The following is a 27,354-nucleotide window of genomic DNA, read 5'->3' as shown; positions in this document are numbered from 1 at the left end:
AATGTAGTCTCAATTTTGCTGCAACTTCTGTGCCTGGGCATTCCCGCTGTAGACCCAGATCAAAGTGAGACCAGCTGCAGTCAAGAGTGTTCCCACAGACCCCTGTGCTCTCCGGACACAATATGCAACTCTTGCAGGCAGCAAAGATTTGCCTGCCATTGATTTCCATGCAGTGACCATCCTGTGCCAACCAAAGTTTGTTGCCTGTGTGGATTAGGCAATCAGAGGAGGGGTAGGGGAGGGCTCTGTCAGTTTGCCGTCAGTGGGCCACCTGGAGCAATTTGTGGGTAGAGTGCGGTGGGGTCTCAGAGAAACAATGGCAGTGAGATCAACACAGCCTCAGTTTTGCTGCAAATTTGGTAACTGTTGTGAGTTCCTGCAGATGACCCAGATCACAGTAAAACCAGCTGCTGTCTGAGACTGGCCCACAGGTCCCTGATATCCACCCAAATTTGTGTTGGCAGCAGCAATCTGCTTAACCCTACTGATGAAATATGGCTCACAGCACTGGTTGCCTACTGGGAATGGAAATGAAGTTTACAGGGCTGGTCGATTTTGCTGGGATTGGAAAGGCCACTCACAACCATGGCTGCCCCACTGTGAACACTTGGTCCTGAATCACTGGGAGCTGAGCTTGGCAACAAGCCAGTAACACCTGCCCCAGGCAGTCTACAAGTTTGGTAGGGTGGAGTCTTAGAGAGACAATGGCAGTCAGATCAAAACAGCCTCAGTCTTGCTGAAAATTTGATAACTCTTGTGAGTTCCCGCAGATGACCCAGGTCACAGCAAGGCCAGTTGCTATCTGAGACTGGCCCACAGGTCCCTGATATCTGTCCAAGTTCATGTTGGCAGCAGCAATCTTCCCGACCTTATTTCTCCAATGAGGCTTACAGCACTGACCACTGTTGTTGGGATTAGAAACACTGCTCACAACAATGGCCGCCCCTGCTGCGAATACTTCACTCTGAATCACTCGGATTAGGGATTGGCAGCCAACTAGGAACAACTTTCCCTGGCAGTCGCAGGTCAGGCTGGATGGACTGCTCCTCTCAGACCAGCACTTCCTAATGGCTCTGTAGGAGGGGTCTGCACAATCGAGCTGGCATGATATGTAGGTTACCTGTAGGGGGCTGTACTAAGGCACAATGGTGGCTGCCTTTCTGGCCCTTTTTCTGACTCCAGGTAATGGAGACTTTTTCAAAATGAATCCCATGTGAGCCTCAGACCCACCACCGGAGTGCTGAAAGCCTTCGTATGGGTCTTTCAAAGGGATGTCTGGGGGCTTAGTCACCTTCCATCTTACCCAAACAGCTGAACTCCCCTCTAGTTTCTACAGTCAGAGTTATTGGAATCTCCTCTTCCCTGGGCTGGGACCCTGTGCTGGAGAGCCTCCAAATGAGACCAGGACACCCCTCTCCTTCAGGAGAGCCTCTGCAGCCTCACTCTCCCTCCTGGTGATCCTCTACCACCCAAGGGTTTGGGACCAGCCGATTAGGGACTTTGCTCCTCCTACCAGCTTTAATGTGGCTCCTTTATATTATCAGATGTAGGCGTTATGATCAGCTGGACTTCAGGCGATTCTCTACGTTGATTATTTTATAATTTATTTGTAATTTCAATTTGGTTCTGGGAGGAGATGAACCCTGCTTTAACCTAGTTTACCATCTTCCCCCTCTATCACTTAATCTCTCTATTTTTTCTCTGACCCAGTTATTCTTCGGTAGCATGTTGTTTAATCTCCTTGTATTTGTGCTTTCTGCTTTCTTTTTATGGTTTGTCTCCAGCTTCAAAGCATTATGATCAGAGAATATGGTTGGTATGATTTCAACTCTCTTATATTTGTTGAGGCTATCTTTGTGTTCTAGTATGTGGTCAATTCTTGAGAATGTTCCATGTGCACTAGAGAAGAATGTATAAGCAGCTGTTGAATTTTAGATGTTCATCTTATTGTTATTTCAATGGGAGATATCCCAGGAAGTCTCTCACTCCGCCACATTTCTGACATCACTCTCATTCATCTCTTTTTAAAGTTTGGTTTTAGTAGTCCAGGGTAATTCCAGCATTCTTCACTGCACTGTCTTTAACTACCTTTACCTATACTGTTTTCCATAGCGGCAGCTCCAATTTACAATCCCATAAACAATGCATGTGGGATCCCTTTTCTCCACATTCTTGCTGTTTTTGATTTATTGATGATAGCCATTCTGACAAGTGTGAAGGATATCTCATTGTGGTTTTACTTTTGCATTTCCCTGAGGATTAGTGATGTTTAGAATATTTCATATGTCTATCAGCCATCTTTGAAGAAAAGTCAATTCAAGTCTTCTGCCTAATTTTTAATGAAGTCGTTTGCTTTTTTTTTTTTTGGTGTTAACTTGTATGAATTATTTATATATTTTGGATATTAACCCCTTATTGAATGTATCATTGGCAATATTTTCTCTCATTTAGTAGGCTGTCTTTTTGTTTTGTTAATAGTTTCCCTGTGCAAAAACTTTTTAGTTTGATGTAGTCCCAATTGGTATATATTTTTCTTTTTTTCCCCATGCCTTAGGAAACATATCCAAAAATATTGCTAAGAGTATTATCAAAGAGCTTATTGCTTATGTTTTCTTCTAGAAGTTTTTGGTTTCGAATTTTACATTTAAGTCTATAATTTATTTTGAGTTTATACTTGTACATGGTATAAGAAAGCCATCCAGTTTCATTCTTTTGTGTGTATCTGTCCATTTTTTCCAACACCATTTATTGAAGAAATTATCTTTATCCCATTGTATACTCTTGCGTACTTTGTCATAGATTAATTGACCATATAGGCATGAGTTTATTTCTGGGCTCTCTATTATGTTGCATTGATCCGTGTGTCTGTTTTTAGCAGTATCATGTTGATTTGATTACTATAGCCTTGTACTATAGCTTCATATCAGGTAGCATAAAGCCTTCCACTTTGTTCTTCACTCTCAAGACTGCTTTGGCATTTCGTGGTCTTTTATGGTTTCATATAAATTTTATGATTTTTAAATTCTGGTTGCATATAAACTGCCATTGGTATTTTAACAGGAATTGAATTGAATCTGTAGATTCTGTTGGGTAGTATTGACATTTTAATGATGTTCCTATCCATGAGCATGGTATATGCTTCCATTTATTTGTATCTTCTTCAGTTTCTTTCTTCGAAGTCTTATAATTTTTTAAATATAAGTTTGTTAACTCCTTGGTTAAATTTATTTCTAGGTATTTTTTGATGCAATTGTAAGTAGGATTGCTTTCTTAATTTCACTTTCTAGTAATTAATTATTGTTATATAGAAATGCAATGAATTTCTAAATATTAATTTTATAACCTGCTACTTTACTCATCAGTTTTAAAAGTTTTTTTGGTAGTATCTTTAGGGCTCTCTCTGTATAGTAACATGTCATCTGAAAATAATGATAGTTTTAGTTTTTCCTTTCCAATTCAGATACTTTTTATCTTTTTTTCATTTATGGTTGCTGTGGCTACGATTTCCAATACTACGTTGGATAAAAATGGTGAACAAGACATTCTTGTCTTGTTTCTGATCTTGAGGAGAATACTTTTAGTTTTTCCCCATTAAGTATGATGTGTGATTGTCATATATGGCCTTTTTTATATTGAGGTATGGTCCCTCTATTTCTACTTTGCTGAGAATTTTTATCATAAATAGATGCTGGATTTTATCACATGCTTTTTCTGAATCTATTGATATGGTCTTATGATTTTTACCATTCATTTTATTTATGTAGTGTATCATGTTAATTGATTTGCAGATATTGAACCAACCTTGCATCCCAGGAATAAATTTCACTTCATCATGCTGTATGATCTTTTGAATGTCTTGAGGAATTCAGTTTGCTAATGTTTGGTTGAGGATTTTTTCATCAAGGATATTAGACTATAATTTTTTTGATAATGTCTTTGTCTGGTTTTAAATTTAGAGTAATAATGGCCTCATAAAAAGAGTTAGGAAGTCTTTCCTTTTCTTGGATTTGTTGGCATAGTTTAAACAGAATAAGTGTTAAATTATTTTAATGTTTCGTAAAATTTACCTGTGAAGCCATCAGGTCCAAGGCTTCTGTTTGTTGGGAGTTTTTTAATTACTGATTTGATTTTGTTAGTAGTGATCAGTCTGTTCAGATTTTCTGTTTGTTCTTTACTCAGTCTTGGAAAATTGTATATTCTTAGGAATGTATCCATTTCTTCCAGATTGTCCAATTTACTGACGTATAATTGTATGTAGTGTTTTCTTAGAATTATTTATATTTCCGTGGAATCAATTTTAACTTCTTTTATTTATGATTTTATTTATTTGTGTCTTCTCTCTCTTTTTTTTCTTGATGAGCCTGGTTAAAGGTTTTTCTATTTTGTTTATCTTTGAAAGAACAAGTTCTTAATTTTGTTTATATTTTGTATTTTTTTTAGACACCAGTTTGCTTATTTTCATAATGATTTTTGTTTTCTTCCTTCTACTCACTTTGGGCTTTGTTTGCTGTTCTCTTTCTCTTCCTTTAGGTATAGGGTTAGATAGCTTATTTGAGATCTTTCTTGTGTCTTGAAGGATGTTTGTATTGCTATAAATTTCCCTCTGAGAGCTTCTTTCACTGTGTCCCATAGATTTGAGGTCTTTGTCATTTTGTTCTCACTTGTTTCTAGGTATCTTTTAATTTCTTTGTTCTCATTGTTAATGCTTTCATTGTTTAATAGCATGTTATTTAGCCTCTATACATATTTGTGTGTTTTTCAATTTTTTTCTTGCAATTGATTTCTAGTTTTATACCACTGTGGTTAGAGCAAATGCCTAGTATAACTTCAATCATCTTAAATCTATTGAAACTTGTTTCGTGGTCTAACATGTGGTCTATTTGGAAAATGTTCTATGCTCACTTGAGGAGAATGTGTATTCTGTGGCTTTGGGGTGAAATGCTCTAAAATTATCTATTAAATCTATATTATATAATGTGTCATTTTGGACAGCTACTTCCTTGTTGACTTTCTGTATGGAAGATCTGTTCATTGGTGTCAATAAGGTGTTAATTTGTATACTGTGACTGTATTGCTGTCTATCTCTTCCTTTATGTTGGTTAATATTTGCTTAATGTATTTAAGTGCTCCTATGTTGGTTGAATAAATGTTTACGAGGGTTATATTATCTTTTTGGAGTAATCTCTTTATCATTATGAAATGTCCTTCTTTGTTTCTTGTTATAGCCTTTGTTTTAAAGTCTTTTTTTTTTCTGATAAAACATTGTTGCTCTAGCTTTTTGGTTTTCATTTGCATAAAAAATATGCATATGTATTATATGTGTATATATATATATATATTGGTTTACTTTCAGTCTTTGTGAGTTTTTCAATCTAAAGTGGGTCTCTTATAGACAGAATATATATGGGTCTTGTTTTCTTAACCATTCAGCTACCCTACATCTTCTGATTAGAGCATTTAATTCATTTACATTGGAATTGATTATTAATATGTACATAGTTATTGCCATTTTATTATTCATATTTATGTTCTCCCCTTCCTTCTTCTTCTTCTTAAAAAGTCCCTTTGAACATTTTTGTTATACTAGTTTGGTGGTGATGAATTTCTTTAGCTTTTTCTTGGCTGGGGAGCTCTATCTTTTTTCCAATTTTAATTATTAAACCTTCTGGGTAGTGTAGTCTTTGTTGTAGTCCTTCCTTTTTATCACGTAGAATATTTCTTGCCAATTGCATCTTACCTGCAAAGTTTCCATTGAGAAATCAGCTGACGGTCTTATAGAACCTCCCTTGTATGTAACTAATTGCTGTTCTCTTGCTGTTTTTAAGATTCTCTTTTGTTTTTAATTTTTGGCATTTTAATTATGATGTGTCTTGATGTGGGTTTCTTTAGGCTTATCTTGTTTTGGACTCTCTGTGCTTCTTGGACTTGTATGTCTACTTTCTTCACCAAATTAGGAAAGTTTTTAATTATTATTTCTTCAAATATAGTCTCAATCCCTTGTTCGTTCTCTTCTCCTTCTGGTATCCCTATGATATGAATGTTGTTATACTTGGTGTCGTCCAAGAGGTTCCTTAAACTATTCTTATTTTTGTGGATTCTTTTTTCCTTTTGATATTTTTATTGAATGCTTTCTGCTACCTTGTCCCTGAATCACTGATGTGCATTTATTTCATCTAATCTGTTTTTGATTTTTTTCTAGTGTATTATTTATTTCAGTTATCGTATTCTTTATTTCTGACTGGTCCTTTTTAAGGGGTTTCTATGTCCTGTTTTATGCTTATTATCCCTTTACAGAAGTTCTTAAGAAGTTCCTTAAACAGTTTTATAACCAGTGGTTTGACATTTGTATTTGTACATTGCCTGCTTTTGTGTAGTTATTTTCCTGGAGTTTTCTCCTATTCTTTCATTTAGGACATTTGTTTGTTTGCTTTTTCCTTTGGGCTGCCTCTCTGTGCTTGTTTCTGTATATTAGGTAGATCTGCTACATCTCCCAGTCTTGACAGTGTAGCCTTATGTAGTAGATGTCTTGTGGGACCCAGTGGTGCAGTTTCTCTGGTCACCTGTGTCAGATGCTCTGGGAGTGTCCTTGTGTGTGTCCCCCTATGGTAGACTAGCCTTTATGGCTGTTGGTACATAAGTCAGTGGGATTGACCTTCAGGTTTACTGCCTGTGAGGACTGACCATGACTACAGTTTATGAGCTGGTGTGCAAGGGCTGATCCCACAGAGTGAGATTAAACCCAGTTGGCTCTGGTGTCTTCTGAGACCACTCTTTGTGTGTGTAGCTTGTGAGGTTAATTGAGTGGTGTTCTGTTGTGGTTCGAAGTTGACCACCAGAAGTGCTGTTTTGGGTTCCTCTCAGGAGGAACTCCTATGCAGTCCAAGATCAGCCACTGAATGTGACTGAACTGTGGCTACTTGGTATGAACTACAAAGTGATATGAAATTGGTTACTGCCTCTGCTGGACCTGGAGGTGGGTGTTAGCAGTCACTCTGTGAATTGAAGCCAGATGTCACCAGTACCAGGCCTTGGACAACCCAGCAAAATTCCAGGGAATCCTGAACCTTGCCACTACCTGCCAGCTGTCTATAAGCCTCAGCCACTGAAGGAGCCTTGAGTAGTATGGGAGTTGGGTGAGGCAGTCTCATGGAGTCACCAGCGTAGGGTGAGTGGTGTTCACTGTGATAATGCAGATTCATATTTGGTGCCAGTGCTGAGTATACTGAGGCCAATTGCTTCCTGCCTGGGGCCTGTGGATCCCAGAAAGTTATTTAAGAAAGACTGCAGTGAGGGCCCGCACTGGCCACACATAGGGTCACTAAAACAGCCTCCGGCAGTGCAAGACTAGATGGGGCAGGGTTTCAGAGAGTCATCATGGTGTGGGGAGTAATGTCCATCAGGTTAGTGCAATTCAGATTAGGTGCCAGTGCTGCGTGAGCCTGGTGTCACTCTGCAAAATGCTCAAACACACTGAGTCCAGCTGCTGCCTGCCTGGATTCCACAGATCCCTAAGAGTTGTCCAAGAATGATTACATCACCGACCAACAATTGCTGCCTACAGACCACAAAAAGGCATCTGGTGGTGTGAGAGTTGGGTAGGGCAGAGTCCCAGGGAGTCACCAAGGTGGAGGGATTGAAGTTTCCTATAACAATGAAAATTCTGACTTGGCTGTATTGGGGAAGGGCTCACCACAGGGAAAATAGTGCCTACCCTCTGGCTGCACAGGAGTAGGACTAAACACGGAGACAATGGAGACTTTTGTTCAAGCCTTCGTCCTGAAGCCACAAAACTCAGTCTCTCCCTGTATGTCTCTGGCACCTCCCCAACTGCTGTTGCTTTGCTGAAGCTTCAGGTGAGTGCCTGGGCACGAGAGAATCTATGCATAGGCCCTTTAAGAGGAACTTTAGATTTCCAGCAACCTTCCATTTCACCCGGATGGATGGAATCCCCACTGATTTTTAAAGCAAGATGTTGTGGGGACTCCTCTTCCTAGCACTGCTGATCTGGGCTAGGAAGCCCACTCTTCAGCAGGGACCTCTGCAGCTAAGATAGCTCTCCCGAGTCTTGACTGCCCTATATGGGTGTGGTACCAGCCTATTTTGCATCTCTGTCCCTTTTACTAGTCTGAAGGGACTAGGATTCTATTTAGTTATTCTTTGGATGGTTCTCTAGGTTGACTTTTATTATTTAGTTGTAATTTTAATATGGTCATGGGAGGGGGCAAGCACAGGATTTACCTACTCTGTCATTTTGTCTAAAACTGAGATGCATTTTAAAAATTAAGAAGTCATGATTCTACATAAAATACTTGAGTCATTTTTTTTGTGTGTAATAAAATCATTTATTTAGTGCCCTCTGAATGTACTTGGTATTGTGGAATTTAAAATGAATTAATCTTTCTTACCTTGGTGGCATTGAAATTCTGAAGGAAAAAAACAAATAAAAGTTTTATTGTTTGATTATACATATACAATATTTCTTTTCAACGTGTTTATACTTAAAGTTTGAAGGAGACAGATCCAAAAGATGGAGAGATAAAGGTCTTTACTTAAGACTAAACTTTATCGTATTTCAGCATAGTTTTGTCTTATGAGCAAATTCATAATTACTTTGTGTTTCAGATCTTTTTAAATCAAGTCATCTGTACCTTGTAAAGTAACTTTGAACTAAATTCTTATCATCTCTCTCTCTCTCTCTCTCTCTCTCTCTCTCTGGCTTTCTATGTGTATTTCATTTCCTTTAAATACTGATTTTGAAATTCCTTTGCCTAAAGATTTCAGGTTTGTTTGGGGAGAGCTTTACACACATACCTCCTAACTTGTCTTTTAGGCAGGGATATGTCCCTAGTGTCTTGAACAGTGTGACCAGTGATTAATACAAATTAAAGATCTATCTCAGAAATATTCAGTTTATTTTGCAACAATTCATCCATCATCCTTCTCATGGTATAGTCTTTATAAGCCTGTGCATCTTTCTCAATGTGTCTTTACCATTCCTTTTCCTTCCCCTTTTTTTCCAGAAGATGAGAGGTGAGTTTAATGGCTCTAGGAGAGGACAGAATGAAAGTCAGTAAGAGGGCAGAAGGGAGGCAAAAACAAAGGGAGTGCAAAAATATGCAGAGAGGGTCTTGCCTCCAATTTCTAGGATGCTACGAACCTTTGATCTGTTTCTAAGATATCTGGGGAGTCATCAATAAACAAACAATGCTAGTGAGAAAAATTTCCCCCTGCCCTTCAGATACAAAGTTTGACCAACATAGAAATCAAACAAGTTGGGAGATTTTTGGAAACTTTTAAAGCTTTAAAATTTTTGTATTGTTCAATGACCTCTGGGGATAGTTAATAGGTTAGCTCTCATCATTTATTTTCATTTAAAAACAATCTTTCTTCAAAGGCAGAAATCATATCTTATATTGCTTTCTTTGCAATGTTGGTATCTGGCACATAGTAGGCTTTCTATAAATGCTTGCTTGCTAAATGAATTGAGTCGACTTTTTTTTTTCCACATGAAAATGATTGATAATTATCATAGAAAGAAGTGAAACAAATATATAGAAAACAAAGTCTCTTTCCAAAGCCTGTAAATATAGATCTTATACTATTTCTAAGATACTGGACATGTATAAATAATCAGATATTGATATTTCTTTTATTTATATCAAAGGGTAAAAATTAATTTTGATTCTTTAAATAAAATTGGAATCAAAAACAAGGTGAAGAGAAAAAGGAAATAAAATAAGTGGAAAGCCCAAGATAAAAAGCTTTTCTTTCTATCAAAATAATAACCTTACTCTATACATCTTTCATACCAATTTTTTGGCAAATAGATGTAAACTGCCTTGTTATACTTTTCATTTCAATGTCTTCTTATCGAACTTTTCATATATTTATTATTCTCCTTACAACTCTATTATAAGCTCTGTAATGCAGGAGCCTCAAGCCTGGAACTTGCACCTGGGTTTGGATATTCCAGAAGAACCACCAACAGAACCAGAGGAGTGAGAAGTGCCATTTAAAACAGGGAAGATTTAGCAGTGGCTAGTCACAGCTGCAGGAAAAGGCTGCTGGTGACCAAGAGCAAGCAGATTTCTTTTATGTGCACAGGCAGAGGGAGGGGTTAGTTTATTGGGGAAGCAGCTGCCTTCTCAGATGGATGGGAGCAAGATGTGCTACATGGTTACAGGAGCAGATAATGTCCATGGGAGCAGCAGAAAATGTGCTTGGGAGTAGACAGTGCTGAAAGCTCTTCATGTACTGGCTTCTTTGGCTGCTGGCCAGGCAGCTATTAGTTTTCTGAGTATGTGAAGAGGCTATGTTAACCTACAAGCTCCTTAAAGCAGAGATTACTGTATGTTTTACCATATACATAACATTTATTCATATCATGTCTGTGTATGTTTTGTATATATGAGATTCTGACATTTTTCTAATCACTTTTACTAAAGGCCGGCACTAATAAGGAGAGCCAAGCATTAATGCTGCAGGTAAAATCTTCAGGTGGCATAATCACATATACAAATCAATGGTATTTACTTGCATATTTATACATATTTATAGTGCTTTATGTCTTAGTTAGTTATATATAATTGGCCTTATATGTAAACCTGTACACTTGCAGATGGGCATATCTATCTACGTGCAAGTAATAGGTTATGCTTAACTTTAGAGAGTTATTTAATGATATTCAAAATCGACCATAGTATTATTATACTTTGAAAGACAGTTCCAAGACAGTTCCAGTATATTTCTAAGGCACCTAAGAACTGGGTCTTTCCTATTGACCACAGAACATAGATTATGATCATTATTATTATTTTATTATTATTATTATTATTATCATCATCATCATTATTATTATTTTGGATTTGGATACAAGCTTCACTCTAAGTGCTAAGCCTACTGAAATCAAAGCTTGCTGAGCACCCAGAAATTGAGTTTACTCTTAAATTCATCATAATTTGTCTCACAATGCTCAAGATAATCATTTAGCTTCTGATGCTTCTTAGGTATGTAAATTATCCCCTTTTTTATGCACTTAATATTGAAAGAAGGGGAAGGCACAGTCCAACATAGAAAAATTATCTTATTAATAGAAGATCGAGCACATACCAAGAATGAGTTAAAGACATTTTACTTTTCCCTTGAGTCACTTGTGAGTTCACATAAGTACTACTTGGATTGACAGAAGGGAGTATCTTCTCTTGAGGTGACTCTCACAATTTTCCATTTTCTTTTCCCCAGAATTGTACGGTTACATTTCTTTTCCCTCTCAACCTCGAGCCATAGCATCAACCTTTTAGTTGCATCTGCTTTCCCTCAAGCATAGAATGTGTCAGGATAAAAAACAGTAGACATTCAGGATAGCCAGTCTTAAATGGAAACCTCTAAATTATTGTCTTTTTATTGTTAACATGTTCTCTGAGCACAAACTTTGAGGGTTATTTTTCTTTAAAATGTCCCTGCTTCTTTTTATGTCCTAGAAAAGACCCCTTTCTATTACCCTAGTTTAGTATTTGTTAGACCCCAGCAAAGAGCTGGTGGTGGAAGGAAACTAAATTTTTCTATAGAACATTAGATAATACTATCACATTTTTTGTCTCCTGTGCCTACATCTACTACCTTTTATTTTATTTTAATTCTATTAAGTTGTTTTATCTCACTGTAACTTTTCCTCTGATCATTCAATATGGTAAATCATTGGCTGAACCTTGCAATTTACTTCCCAGGTTACATCAACTCATGAATAGAAAGCAAATATTAGTAATCATCTCGGCAACTGTTTATAGGTTAAGAGCCTTAAAAGATAAAATAGTAATAGTTAGGGTATTCATAATAATGACCAGCATGAAGATAAACACTTCAGATGCTATTCTAAGTGCTTTACACATTATAATTCTAATCTTCACAGCAATATTAAGATGTGGATGCTATTATCATTTTACAGATGAGAAAATCAAAATGGAAAGAGATCAAATAAATCACATAGCTAGCTAGAGGGAGACTTGAAATTTGAACTGTCTGGCGCTATAGTCTAAGTTTATAACTATCACGCTATCAAAAAAATATTGTGGGCAATTCATCTATTACACATATTAAAATACAATTCATTGGTTTATAAAATGCCTTATTTAATAACACATAGAATTACATGCTGGAAAGAAAACTGGCTTGCTGATCCCATGTATATAAATTATGATTTCACCTGTGTTACTTACCAATATACTTAAAAATGCCCTTAGACCTCCCTTGGTTTCTGGCATTCTGTGAGTGAAAAGACCAGTCTGTCTTGCAAAGTCTTTAAGATTTATCGATTTCATCATGGCCATTAGTATCAAGAAATCAAACAACATATGGGCATTGTAAAGTGTACTTTCTGTTTCTGTTGTGTTCTGTAGAGATCTATTTCAAACACTTTTTAGCTCAATGCACTGGAAGCCATTTGCTATCTAAAATTTTAATTATTAATGCAAAAGTGTTTAAGATATGTCTATTAAGGCTGATAAAGTTGCATCTGATTAATGGTCTTTTCATAAATGTGCTGACACAAACTTAAAAAAAATTAATTCAGCCTGCAAATGAACATCATTCACTTTGCTATCATATTTTATCAGTTTTTAAAGTGCATTCTCACTTTAGTTTAAGCTCTGAATGCAGAACACTGTGAAAAATGACAGAATCTTAATGAGAAAATGAACAACATGCCATCAACACCCTTTTGCCAATAAAAATGGCACAACATCAAAGCTTTAAATCCCGCTCCCTCCATACCTTTGGACATCTGTGATTCTGTCTGAGTTCTCAAAACCTGCTACAGCCATCACCAGGTGCTGCTTTTAAACACAGGGGTGCTGTCTACTTCACTGGTTGGCATGACAACAATGGTCAAATCATCCCTTGATAATGTTTTTTAATTGATTGTATAAATTATTTTGAGATATGTGATTATAAAATTATGTAATCTTCAGTGCTCAAATTAGCCTAGCTGCCTTTAAAGATGCATTACATCACCTGCCTTTACCCTGGAAACTGACCCTCTTAGACTGCTGGAACACTCAGAATGAAGCATAAATATTAAACATTAACAAAAAGTTTAAAGCAATGACACAGTTAATTTCTACTCCTAGTGCATGTTAACTTACTAAAAACTAACAGGCTGCATACTGCTTGCAGATGTAAAGGTATTTTTAAAAATCACAAATAGAAATCAGTCTATTCAAAGATAGAATTATTACCAGAATTGAATTTATGATTATTTTGGTGAAGAAGTAATAGTCTGTTTGGAGACACATGGTATCGTCTTTTTTTGTTAGCATGTATGCCTTGGGCTTTTTCCTCTCATGATTCTTTATGCGTAGTGTCTCTGTCTCTCAGCTGAATGGCATTTTGTAATTTCTGGCATCTTTATTCAATTGTAAGCAGTATGGAAGTGATTAACTAGGATTCTATGACTAAAGCATCCTGTTATTTTTATTTGAAGTCTTTTTGTTTCCTCCATAAAGTAGCCATTCTAGCATTCTCTCTCCTACCAAAATTAAGTCCAATGCAGTATATATGAAAGTCTAAGCTGGCAATTCTCAAAGTGCGATTCCCAGTACACTGGCCTCAGCATCACTTGAAAATCATTAGAAATGCAGACCCATTATAAACTCTAGGAATGGAACACAGAAATCTATGTTTTAACAAGTTTGCCAGGATTCCAATGCAGATCACATTTGAGAACCACTGGAATATGCTAGTGTTATTTGCACCTTAGAATTACCTAGAGAACTTTTAAAACTACCAAAACATAGAATACCCTTGTCACAGTTTCATATTTAACTGCTTTGAGATAAAGTCTGTGCACCTTGAACTTGAAAACAAATTTCTCATTGGATTTTGATAAGCTGAGAATATTGAGTAACTGGTATGGGACAATGCCATTGAATATAAGACCTTTAAATGCTTAGGAAGTGGTTACTACCAGACATATTGCTATGCCATTTTTAAAAAATTCCTATTTTACATTAACTCATTAGTTGTACTTTCACTATGCTTTTACCAAAAGTATTATATGCTATGTTCTGTGATAGGCTTTGGAGACATTGAAACACAGATGCAATCTTTAAGTTGGGGGCAGTGACAGACAATAACTAAGTAATCAAAAGAAAGCAAATACATATATAATTATGAATCATGATAAATGCTCTGATGGAAACAAGTTGAATTCTGTGATAAATAATTCATTGAATATACTTGGTGGCTAGGGAATGTCTAAAGCAGAGGTCCCCGAACCCCAGGCCATGGACTGGTACTGGTCCATGGCCTGTTAGGAACTGGGTCACTCAGAATGCGGTGAGTGGTAGGCAAGTAAGTGAAGCTTCATCTATATTTGCAGCTATTCCCCAGTGCTAGCATGACTGTCTTAGTTCCACCTCAGATCATTAGGCATTGGATTGTCATAGAAGGGCCAGCCCCTGGTTTCAAAAAGGTTGGGAACCATTGGTCTAAAGGGGGTAATATTTAAGCTGAAAACTAAAAAATGATTATAAAAACAATGAGGAGATCCCGATTGTGGGGTGCAGGTGTGTGTTTGGAAATGGGTAGGAGAATGTTCTAAGCAGGAAAGAGTATGTATACAAGCTGTGCTGAAGGAAAACTTGATCGATTTAAGGAATTGAAAGAAAGCCATTATGGCTGATATTGAAGAACTCAGAGAGAAAAACCCAGCTGAAGCTGGAGAAAAAGGCAAGATTTGATTTGAGATATAATAAGGAATCATGTAGGAGCCATTCTGTGGTCTGAAGAAAAAAAATGAATAAATGTTTTCAGGTAATTTCAAGTCAGTTGTACCGAGGAATCTCTTTAAATAACTAGATTTCTAGTTACTTAAACACATTGCTACTACTTCAGCTTACTATTTTGACTTTTACTCTTTCAGGAATTGTTGGCCTTCTAGAGCTATCTAAGGTGACAGAATTTAGCATTGACTTCTAGTTATAGAGTGATAATGAAAATCTTAAGATAAGGTAGATTTTGCTGGAGTGGCCTGGGACTTTATCTTCATCTTCAGTTATTAGCAGTAGTAGAAAAGAACTTTTACTGTCCATGCAGTGAAAAGAACTATTTATGTAAGGAAGACATTTAGAGATTTCTCCTTAAGAACATGTATGTTTTTTTTTGCCAGATTTCTTTGTGCCTCTGTGTTCGCTAAATTCATGAGCTAAATGTTTAAAATCTTTTACAAAGTCTTTCTGCAAACTAATTTTCCAAAGTATATATATCATGGTTAATTATTGCCACAAGTGATTTCTGTCTTTGAATTTTAGTGTCTTATAAATACTCAAAACTTTCTTTGGAACGCGTCCCAGTAGAGATGAGTGTATCCTAGCCAAGTTACCCATCAAAAGGTACATCAAACAACCTAGTAATTACACGTTCATTTACCGTATGAAAGGTCAAAATGTTTGAAGCAATAAGTTAGATCATATTAAACCTAAGATTTATATGAATTTTGTAAAAAAAAAAAATTACATTAACAATACAATTTTAAAGTAATTCTTGCAGATATTACCTATTAAAATTATTAAAAAGGAATGCTCTCATGATTAGTAAGAACAAGGTTTCTTAAAAAAAAAATTCACCATAAAGTTAAAGATACATACAGATAGAACCAGTAAGGATAGTGATCAAATTGAAATGAAGACTAAAACTTAATTGGTTTTTACAGGTGAAGTCAATGGAGTTAATGATCTGTGCTCTATCAAACATCTCGTTCTTCCGTGCTTGAGATCCAGAATGGGAACAAGTCAATTGGCATACTAGTGCAATTCAGGAGGATTTTTTATTACACTCTTTAGAGGTCATCAGAGGGCAAGGACAGGCAAGTAACTGAACTATGGTAAAGGACATTGAGTCAACTGAAAGAAACGCGAAATGGTGAGTGACTGGAAGAAAGGATTCTCTTTTAGATCTTTGTGTCCCACTTTAGAGACTTGGTTTAAAAGTAATTTTTAAATGGTGACTTTAACTATTCTCAGCTTGTTATAAAAAAGTTTTAGACTTTGTATCTCACATAATTTTCCCTGGGACAATATCACTTCTCTTTGAAAACATTTAAATATACATGCAGAGAAAAATAGCATTTTCTCTCTAAAATTACATTTATTGACAAGCAGATTGTAAAAACAAAATAAAACGAAACAAAAATTACACTTTGTGTAAACATCTGGAATGGAATGCAGGAATTATCTTTTATACTCCACAAAGTAATATACCTAATTATCTCCATTCAGTTTTCATTTTCAGTCTATACTCAACAGACACATTGTATAGGAAATATCAGCAGTTATAAATTGTGAAAAAAGAAAGCCTTGAGTTCATATACATTCAGACACAGAGCAGGCTATATGATTACTAATGGCACAATGCATACTGAAGACATCTTTGTGTGGATGTTTCCATTGGGATAATTAAGAGTTTCATTGTGAGCTCAGATGGTGAGATGAAAGACAAATGAAGACATCATTTATTTAATGAATATTTTTTTGAATGTTTTCTCTATGGGGTTATGAGAAGCTTAATGTATACTGGGAAATACAGACAGTTAAGAGATAATTACAAAGTAGTGTGGTAGCAATAAAAATTGCTAATAGTTATTGAACACTTAATGCCATATTAAAAGCTTTTCTAGTGTACTTAATTTAAACTTCACAAAAACCTAACACATTTTGTAAAATTTCCTATTTCTATTATATTTATTACAATTACAATTTTACAAATGAAGAAACTGAGCCCCAGTGTAAGTATGTTCCTAAGCAACTTTGTGTGACTCCAATGGCCATAATTTAAGCTCTCCAGTACACTGCCTGCAGGAGAGGAGGGTAGGTAAGGAGCATAGAGATGAGGTCCTGATCTGGCCTTCTGGAGGAAAGGAGTTGAAGAATGCTTCTTTGAGAAAATAACTTACTATTGACTCCATATTCTTATCTTTCCCATGAGGATTTATTTGTCATTTTCCTATCAAGAGAAGTCTAGAAGAAAATTGCTGCTGGGCATACCATGAGAGGCTGCACAGGCTGGGAAAGAAGACCTTCATTCACCCTTAGGAGCTAAGTCACCTTAAACAAGGTTCTGTGAAATGGAGATAAAGATTTCTACCTCACAGGTTTATTATGGGAATGAAATTAAATGAACTTATCTCTATTAAACATTTACATAGAGCACACATTATACAAGTATTAAAAGAATTTGCAAAGGCTACATTACCAAATATATCTGCAGATATTCTTCTTTGGGAGAATTGATCATAAACGGCTTTGCTTAAGAATGACTCCTCATTCCAAAACTTATCTTATCTCGAGGGGACTTTCGAGGTTCTTGGTGGCTACTAGGGAGGAATTCTTCAGGATGAGGTGAGCTGAAGGCTTGTCTTGGGTTATATGTATGTGTGTGTGTGTGTGTGTGTGTGTGTGTGTGTGTGTGTATAAATTTATATATATATAAACTTATATATATTTATATATATAAATTTATATATATAAACAATATATATAAACTATATATATATTGTTTATATATATAAACTTATGGAAGTTATAGCATTTTTATATAATATTAAAGTAGCTAAGAAAGTGATTTTGATTCAAAGAATGACAGAGAAATTAGTGGGATTAGATGTAATAGTTGATGTATTTGGGGTTATGTGTACTGATGAGAGATGTATTTGAATGACTGTGGAGGTTAATTTTCTTTCTCATGGTAGCTTAGCAGAGAGCTAGTTCAGCTAGACTGAACCAGTTTGCAAAGACATAAAAAAGGCCTTTAGCCAGTGTGTCAGCATACAGGCAAGCAAGCATCTTCCTAGAATCCTTATATGTAGACTTTGATCTTAGGTGGGTGTAACTTCTAGCATTGTTTCTGGGCCTGGAAATTCCTTGAAATATTTTTGATACTCAGAGAAATTACCTGTTACCTATCCCCACTTAGGCTAACCTATAACTTTATACCTTGGTATGGGGGCAAGGCACATTTTCTCTTAGTGTGCTCTCTGTCACATGCCCACCTCGTTGTCCTGGGCTGGAACTTCTCTCCTGGAATCGTGGCTATGATATGTGATGACCATTCATGCCCAACCTATGTTGTAGAATAATGACAGTTCAATGCATGTGTTCTTTTGCTTCTCTCCTAAGTTTTTTCTCCAATAATCTTATATTATATTTGCACTAGGTAGTAATATTGCTGTATGTCCATTATCCTATTGCACATGTTCCAAAAGTACATGTCTTTAAATCATACTCAGAGGTGCAAAATGTTCTCACAATAAGTGGCCTGAGGGTCTGAGACTAACCTCTGGTGAACAGTCACACTGAAAAAAATCGTGGGCAGAATGCATAACACTTCATTATTTCCATTATCTCTCTCTCTCCCTCCACACTTTGTCTCCCTCATTTCTCATTGCTGAGTAACAGCATCTGATTCTTGATTCACGTAAGTTAAATGCACATGTGATTCTACTGTACAATTTATTTTACAAGGAACTTTGATGATTTCAGGTGAAGGACTCATCCCACACATAGGAAGAAATAGATAAGAGGTGAGTAATGTCTTCTTTCTGGCAGCTGGGGTGATGGCAGTGGTGGTGGTGATAATTTATGGAAGACAGCTGTGGACAGTGTAGTGGCAGGTTAACAGGTCTCCAAGCTAAAGACTCTTTTCAGAGAGACCTGCGTTGGGTAAGAACGGGCCTGTAGTGGTACACCTGATGTGCTCAGGCATTGACTAAGGGAAGCCTAGGGGAAGTGTGGCCTTGGCACAAATGTGAGTGCGAATCCTGTGGGGCAGCATGAATCTGTCATGTCACTATCCTTTATGCAGCAGGAGATCTGAGTAGTGTCTTTCCATGACAGGTGCAGCTACAAGTCTCTTAGGGTCTACTCTCTGAGCTACTTCTGTGCTGTATCACCAACCACTGTCTTTCTGGCTTATCTGTTTCTGTCATGCTGGCCCCCTTGCTGCTTCCTAAACACAGTGAATATTCTTCTGCCTCACAACCTTTGCACTGATTAATTCATCTACCTGGAAAATTCTTGCCATACATACTGTATGTTTTTTTCCTTCAGTTTGCTTTACCACTCACAGGTTCCCTCATCAGAGTTGCTATCTCTGACTATATCCAAAATAGCATATCTTCCCTGCTCCATCACAATCCATCTTACTCTTCTTTATTTTTCTGTATTTTCTGTTTTTTTTTTCTGTTACTTTCATTACAATATAACATTTATGAGAGCAGATCTTAGTTTTGTTTACTAATAAATGACATTCTCTTAGGCAGGTGTCTGTCATATATTAAGTGCTCAGTAAATATTTGCTGATTTAACATTTATCTGCATTTCAATCAATCTACACAATCTTTTTATTGTAAACAGTACCCTGATATACCATAATGGCGATTTAGCACTTTAAGATATATGCCAGTAAGAATTATTTCTGAAATACACTGAAGAATCTTTACCAGAAAAATAATAAAGTTCTCAGTGACTTTTAATTTTATAACATAAATCAGTGGAGAAAAATTTAATTTTTAATTAACTTAATTTGTTTATAGTTTTAGACCCAAGTAAGCTTTTCTAACAATAGAGCATACTCCAGCCTCTAAATCAATATGAAGTCTTTTGTTTAGGCTGTAGCATCATTGTTTTATATTTTACTCACCATTGTGTTATTATTCCCTGGATGCTCTAACTCCTCCTAACATTATTCCTACTTTCCCAGAACTCCATCTATTATTCTTTTCATGGAAAAATTCATTTTACATCCTGTCTGCATTTTTGTGCTGTGGTCCCCATTGGCTTACTACTTCTGCATAGGGTTCAAGGACTCCACTAATCAATATCCTGTACTATTTTAATGACCACATGAAATGTGATCATTGATTATTACAGTCAATGTTAAATGGGATTCAGTCTAAGTCTGATTCCTTTGACTCACCACAGGCACCTCTTTCGTACACTCAATCTATTGCTGTTTTTTGTTTATATTTCTCTCACCCATTTTTTATTTGTGAGAACATGTCTATGTGAAGGTCAATTTTACTTCAATTTTAAAGCAGGATTTCATGAGATCCAATAAAGCATTTTTCTAATCTTCAAATATACAGTGTCTTCTACAAGATTCCCTTTGTGCTCTAATTTTGTAATGAGAAAATCAACCAAGTTTTCCTGGCATGGGTTGGTTTTTATATACCCATGCTGTTTATTGCTTATTCTGTGTTCCTCTGGATTTTACAAAAATATATTTTAGTATGTTTTCACTACTTAGGTAGATTATTACTAAAACTTGTTTACACATATGTTCCCCCCCCCCCCCGCCAGGAAATCAATACTAGGTTTATGTTTTCATTTTTATTTATTCTATCTCAGCTCTTCCGGATTTTAAAATGACATTTAAGATGAAATGTTTAAGCAGTTTTTCTGACAAAGATATGTGTATACACACTTAGTTACTTATATGAAGTTTTCCAAATAATTTAATTCATAAAAATACAATATCACATGAATACGCCCTTAGAAGATAACTCCGTTATAAAGTACAGGCAAGAAGATGGTTATAAACCATGTTTTAGATTGTGGAAATTTATTAATTTCATCATGAATAAAAGACTTAAAGGTGGTCAATGTATTAGTTTCCTAAACTGTGGTACCAAAGTACCACATGTTTAGTAGCTTAAAACAATAGAAATTTATTCTCTCATAGTTTCTAAAGGCCCAAAGTCCAAATCAAGGTGTTTGCAGGGCAAGGTTCCCTCTGATGTCTCCAGAAAAGAATCCTTTCTTGCCTTTCTAATTTCTGGTGTTTGTAGGAAATCCTTGGATTGTAGCTGCCTCACTCTACTCTCTGCCTCTATTGTAACATAATCTTCTTCTAAGTGTTTCCTCTGTATCTTTACATTCAAATAACCTTTCTTCTCTTATAAAAAAGCTAGTTATTGGATTTAGGACCCACTTTAATTCGATATGACCTAATCTAAAGTTGATTACATCTTCAAAGGCCTTATTTCCAAATAAAATCACATTCACAGGTATCAGGGGTTAGGACTTAAACATTTATCTTTTTCAGAGGCTATAATTTCATTTATTACAGCCAAGTTTCCAAACCTCTGAATATTTGGCCAGTCACTGCACTGAAAATATGCCAGGAAGAATACCCCGGTCCATTTTGGATGCTATAAAAAAACCATAGACTAGGAGGCTTAAATAACAAACATTTCTCACAGTTCTTGAGCTGAGGACATCTGACATCAAGGTGTTGAAAGATTCAGTGTGTGATAGGGACTGTTTCCTGGTTCATAGATGACCATTTCCTTTCTGTGTTCTCACATGGCAGAAGAGACCTAGAGAATTCTCTAGGGTCTCTTTTATAAGGGCACTGATCCTATTCACAAATGCTCCATCATCATGACCTAATTGCCTTCCAAAGCCTCCTCCTAATACCATCACATTGGGGTTTAGGATTTCAACATATAAAATTTGAGGGACACAGTCATTCAGTCCATAAGAATAATAATCTGGGCAGTGGTTCTCAATCTCTGTTTGTTTCCTATTCTGGTGACTCAGAGGGGCACTTGAGTGATCCTTCGGCTTAGACTAGAGGCTTGCTCAGTATCTTGTCCATTTTTACTTTTATTTCCTATCAAATCCTATTCTAATTTTAAAAGATTGAGAAACAAAATACAAAGAGGTAATATAGCCTCCAAATGGCAATGGCAGAGAAAGAGAGAGAGAGAAAGAGAGGCAGAGAGAGAGAGAGAGAGAGAGAGAGAGAGAGAGAGAGAGAGAAAGAGAAAGAGAGAGATTATTTGTCAAAAAAAAAAAAACTACATACTAAACCAAAATCTTCTAACCTCTTTGGTGGTTTCATTCTCCCATGGAAAGTTGCACTTTACCATAGTTAATTATGAGCAGGATGTCTTTTAGACGAATTATAGAGAAGAACTTAGCTCTTGCTAGAGGTTTGAATGTTTTAAATAATTCTCAGAGATGATAATTTTGTCTTAATTTTTTTCATAACTTAAGAGATTCCTTAAATCAGTGGTGTGCTGGTAAGCTGGTACTATTAAAAAAAAAAGTCCTAATTTGCAGTATTTGTCAGTTTACATGATGTGAATACTTTCACCTTGGTCAAATTCATAATAATAATGGTTTAATAATGGCTTGCAAAACTCCTGAACATTTCACAATTGGATCTTGTGAGTCAGTATGAGTTGGCTTCAACAGATTACTGAGTCAGTTAATCAATTTACTACATGACAGTGCCAAAGAGCTCGTGGTACCATAGAAAGAATTAACACGAATATGGTCACATTATGGTTTGAAATCTGGAAAATATGGAAATGAGAGCATTCAATATCACAAGAATTTAACTGGTTTTAATTTAAAAATGCAAATTAAATCCGCAAAAGGCAGCATATATAAAATTACATCTTTTACAAAAATTATATTTCTTCATGTTGATGAAACTGCATTGTCATGGGAATACCTACACACTGTAGGTGGATATTGAAATTGGTATAAATTTTATAGAAAATAATTTGACAGCTTTTACCAAGAACTTTAATGAAATTCATGTAGTTATATTATAATTTTTTGTTATGCTTATTCAAAATTAATTATTTTCATTAAGAAGATATCAAATCCTGTAAAATAAATTAAATTTAAGTCTTCAACTTCATCCTCTATTTCTCTCCTCTCTTATAAGTTCCAATCACACTGTCCTTTCTGATAGCTCTCAAACATGGACAAGTACCCACTCTACTTAGTAAGGGACTTTGTACTTACTGACTGTTGTTTCTTCTGCATTTTCTTCCTGCCGACATTTGCATGGTCATGTCTTCATTTAATTCAGTTACTTTTTGCAATATTATCTTTTTAAAGAGAAATTTCCAAAACGAGCCTATCCAAAACAGTACAGCCTCCATCACTCTCTATTCCCTCATAGTGCATTATTTTTCCCTCCAGTACTTATTACTATATAATATTGTATTATTTATTAATTTATTAATTTTCTGTTTCTTTATAATATATAAGCTCCTTTAGGCAGAGGCCATGTTTATCTCATTTACTGTGGAATTACTGTACCTAGAACAGTGCCTATCATGCAGTAGGCACTCAAGAAATATTTATTGAAATAATAAGTAAATAAATGAATGTGTGAATGAATTTCAAAATATTTTCTAGTTCACACATATTGCCATAACATATTCTTCTTAAGGCCTACTTAATATTCTTTCATAGTTATATATCATAATTTATGTATTCAGTCCCCTACTGAAGGATATTTAGGTCATTTTGAGTGTTTTCTTTTCTATTGAATATCTTCATATATATCCATATATATATATATACACACACACATATATATGTGTGTGTGTGTGTGTGTATGTGTGTGTGTGTGTGTGTGTGTGTGTGTATCTTTGTAAACCTGAATATTTGTGGGTTAAATAGATAGAACCAGAATTGCTGAGTTAAAGATGCACGCTTAAAATTTTGATAGACATTGCCAAATTATCCCCAAAAGGAGTTATACAGATTTATATTCTTTTGGTCCAAAACACCTTTAAAAATTGTATTTCTGTTTTATATCCCACATATAAGTGAAATTATGTGGTTCTCAATGTTTTTTGCCTGTCTTATTTCCCTTAACATGATAATCTCAAGATCCATCCATGTTGTCACAAATGGAAGTATTTCATCTTTTCTTATGGCCAAGTAATATTCCAATTTATATACGTACCACATTTTCTTTATCCAATCATCTGTAGAAGAACACTTTGATTGTTTCCATGTCTTGGCCACTGTTATGGAAGAAAATTTAACTTTGGGTGGTGAACACACAATGCAATATACATATGATATATTAAATTGTATGCTCGAAATCTATCAGATTCTATTAACTAATATCACCCTAATAATTTAATCAAAAAGTGTATTTCTGATTTTGTTTTTTATAAGAGACATGTTAGCAAATAGGCCTAGTTGGATATTTTAAATTTATGATGAAAAAAATATAGATAGTTCTAGTGAAGAAACACTAGAAGAATTTTCATCAATATTAAGAACAAAATAAAGATGCTCGCCAAAGACAAAAGAGTTGGATGGAGCAAGACTTGAAAAGGTTAATGAAACATGAAATGATGAGTTGCATGACTAGGAGCAGCAAGGCATTCTTCATGTGAAGGTGTGTACTGCATAAGGGGACACATCTAAGAGAGTGCCATTCACATTATAGACAACACAGATGTGTGTATTTGATATTACTATGTTCTGGAGATCTCAAGAAATTGTCTTAAATAAGAATGCAAGGTACAAAATCGCCTAGCGGTAGCTCCGAAAGACAGCATCAATAGATAGATCAGCTTGGCTGTTCACTATGTCAGTAACTGACTAGAGCCAAGCCAGCAACAGAACATCTATTGCCATTAGAGTGAGTTCTGTATATGATCTGGGCTGATGAGCTATGATATCAGTCTTCTCGCTGAAGTTTGGTGAGGATCATTCATTGACAGCTGCTTACCAATTGACTAGATCATTTGGCAGAAGTGAGGTCTGCTCAGGCTCTGAGATTCGTTGAAATCTAACTAACTCTTTACCTCTCGGGTTCATACAAAAGCCTCTTTAAATAGAGGGTGGGATCCTTGACATCAGCAAGATGGTAGTGTGGGAAGGAAACCTGCTGGCACGTGTTATCAAGTGAGATAGGAGGGACATACATGTGTATATGAATGGCACATGTTGTTTAATAAATACAAGCAAGTGTAAATGTCTGGTATTTGTATATACATGTGACTTTAGGTAAGTATGTGGAAATGCACTTAAGGTACAGAATTCTCTCGAACAAAAGTCAGATTCTTCAAAAGAAAAGGAAGACTTTGCTTAGAAATAAGAGGAACAACACCATATTTGATGACCAGAATAAAAGAATCAAAATTGAGTTAGATTGAAATAAAGAACATAATTACTGGAGCACACGAATCCGCCCCCCGCCCCCGCCCTTTTCTTTTTATGTCAAAATGGGCTTATTGTCCACATCCACAAGTCCTGTGGCCTGTCAACTTTCTGTACAAATAAATGCTTGATTGACACTATACCAGGGTGGCACTATATCATAGGAAAGGAGAAGTGTTTCTGGAGCTCTGAACCTCCTAATACTTGGAGTTAGTCCCATAGGAAAATACTTTCTCAACTTTTTTGTCTACAGAGCAGACCAATTCCTTTATTAGTGTGCTTTGGAATGCATTTCTCTGCCTAAAAATGTTATAAACAATACTAACATTGCTTATAAGAACTTTTACAACTACACTGTAATTGTATCCTTTATTTGTTATTCTCATTTGATGCTCTCATCTAGCATTATAAATCATAATTGTATTGTTAAGTGATATGTAGAAAAATATTTGAGAGAATTGTAAATTGATTTAAAGGCATAATCTGGAACTAAAACTAAACATAACAGAAGTTATGATGACTCAAGAGAATATTGGTCAAGTGCTGAAAAAGATCTTAGATCTTTTTACTCATCCATTAGACTAGATTTATTCAGTACCTCATATGTGAAACATTTTGTGAGCTATTATAAAAAATAGAAAATAAATAGGAGGTATGACCCAAAGTTGACTTGAAGCAATGGAAAAGATAAGGCATGATTCCAAGGAAATACCGAGAGTGATAATGTAAATAACAAAGAACCAACATATTGTCTGGGCCACAGTGAATAATATAGTCTAACAGTGTTATAGAAGAAACAAATATGAATTGAAGTGCAGAGAAAATTTCTTGGAAGAAGTGAAATTTGAGCTATCTTTTAGACTATGTAGAACTAGAATTAAAGCAGCTTGAGTAGTGACTTATAGACTAAAATCAGGTTAAACTTCATTTCTATAACAACTAACTCAAATAAGGTAGAGGATTTGTGTGTCATTGCAAAGTTTGGATATCTGGGGGAGAGGTGATGGAGGGAACATTGGAGGTAATAACATATTAGGAAATTCCTTAAAGACTGAACATACACATTGATCTTTACTCTGTAGACAATGAGAAATTTTTGTCAGTTGTATTAGGATTCTCCAGTAAAACAGAACTAATATGATATATTTAAGTTATAAAATATAAATGATATTTATTATAAGGAATTGGCTTATGTGATTATAAAAACTAAGTAGTCCTATGATCTCCTTTTTAAAAGCTGGTAATCCAGGAAAGTCAGTGATGTAAATTCCAGTCTAAGTTTGAAGGCCTAAGAACAAGAAGTACTGATGGCGTAACTATCAATTCAAAGGCAGGAGACTGTTATCTCAGTTTAAAGGCAGAGAGAGCTCATTCAACACTGCTTTGCCTTTTTGTTCTCTTCAGGTTCTCAGCAGATTGGATGATGTTCACACATGTTGCAAATGACAATCTACTTTACTCACCCTACTTATTCAAATGCCAGTCTCTTCCATAAACATTCTCATAGACACGCTTAGAACACACAGGGCAACTCACTATCTAGTCAAGTCGTCACATAAAACTAAGCATCATATAAAAATGATGGTATGGATGTGGAGAAAAGGAAAATCTTGTGCACTGTTCATGGAATAATAAGTTGATACATCCACTATGGAAAACATTATGGAGCTTTCTAAAACAACTAAGAATAGAATTGCCATATGGCCCAGAAATTCTGCTTCTGGAAATATACCAAAGGAAACAAAAACATTAATTCAAAAAGGTATCTTCTATCTTAATGTCCATAGTAGCGTTATTTATGATAGCCAAGACATGGAAACAATCTAAGAGTCCTTTGATGGATGAACAGATAAAGAAGTTGTGAGGGGTGTGTGTGTGTGTGTGTGTGTGTGTGTGTGTGTGTAGTGTGTGTAATACACATGATAAAATATTGTTCAATCATAAAAATTAGGGAATGCTACCATTTGAGACAACACGGATGAACCTTGAAAGGCATTATGCTAAGTAAAATAAGTCAGTGAAATACAAATAGTATAGTATGTTCTTACTTTTTTGTGGAGTCTAAAAAAAAAATAAAGAACATCGAACTCATAGAAAAAGAGTTCAGATTTGTGGCTACCGGGGTTAAGGGAGGGAAAATTGGTGAAAGATGGTCAAAAGCCATATTTCCATATAAAATATGGAAGAGTTAGGGATGTAATGTACAACATAAGGACTATAGTTAATGCTGCTAAATGCTATATAGAAAAATTGTTGAGAATAGAAAAGGAGAAAATAATTTTTTTTTTACTTTTTATTATATCTATATGAGATGATAGATGTTAACTAAACCTATTGTGGAAACCATTTTACAATATATGTAAATCAAATCATCATA

General features: G+C 35.5%; 2 long non-coding RNA genes across 2 annotated transcripts in view; both read left to right on the top strand.

Moving 5' to 3' along the window:
- Positions 1 to 7,638: 7,638 nt before the first annotated feature.
- LOC118611989 lies at positions 7,639 to 17,367 on the top strand. The gene is made up of 3 exons (XR_004954612.1): positions 7,639 to 7,853; positions 15,707 to 15,915; positions 16,978 to 17,367. It is a non-coding gene; the product is annotated as an uncharacterized LOC118611989 (long non-coding RNA).
- A 1,160-nt stretch (positions 17,368 to 18,527) lies between these two features.
- The window catches only part of LOC118611990, a 109,447-nt gene continuing 100,620 nt past the window's right edge, over positions 18,528 to 27,354 (top strand). The window contains exon 1 of the long non-coding RNA XR_004954613.1: positions 18,528 to 18,571. This is a non-coding gene — a long non-coding RNA (uncharacterized LOC118611990). The remainder of the gene's footprint in view (positions 18,572 to 27,354) is intronic.

This window comes from Rousettus aegyptiacus, unplaced genomic scaffold, assembly GCF_014176215.1.
Source record: "Rousettus aegyptiacus isolate mRouAeg1 unplaced genomic scaffold, mRouAeg1.p scaffold_m13_p_15, whole genome shotgun sequence".
NCBI lineage: Eukaryota > Metazoa > Chordata > Mammalia > Chiroptera > Pteropodidae > Rousettus > Rousettus aegyptiacus.
This window is presented reverse-complemented; position numbering and strand designations above follow the sequence as displayed.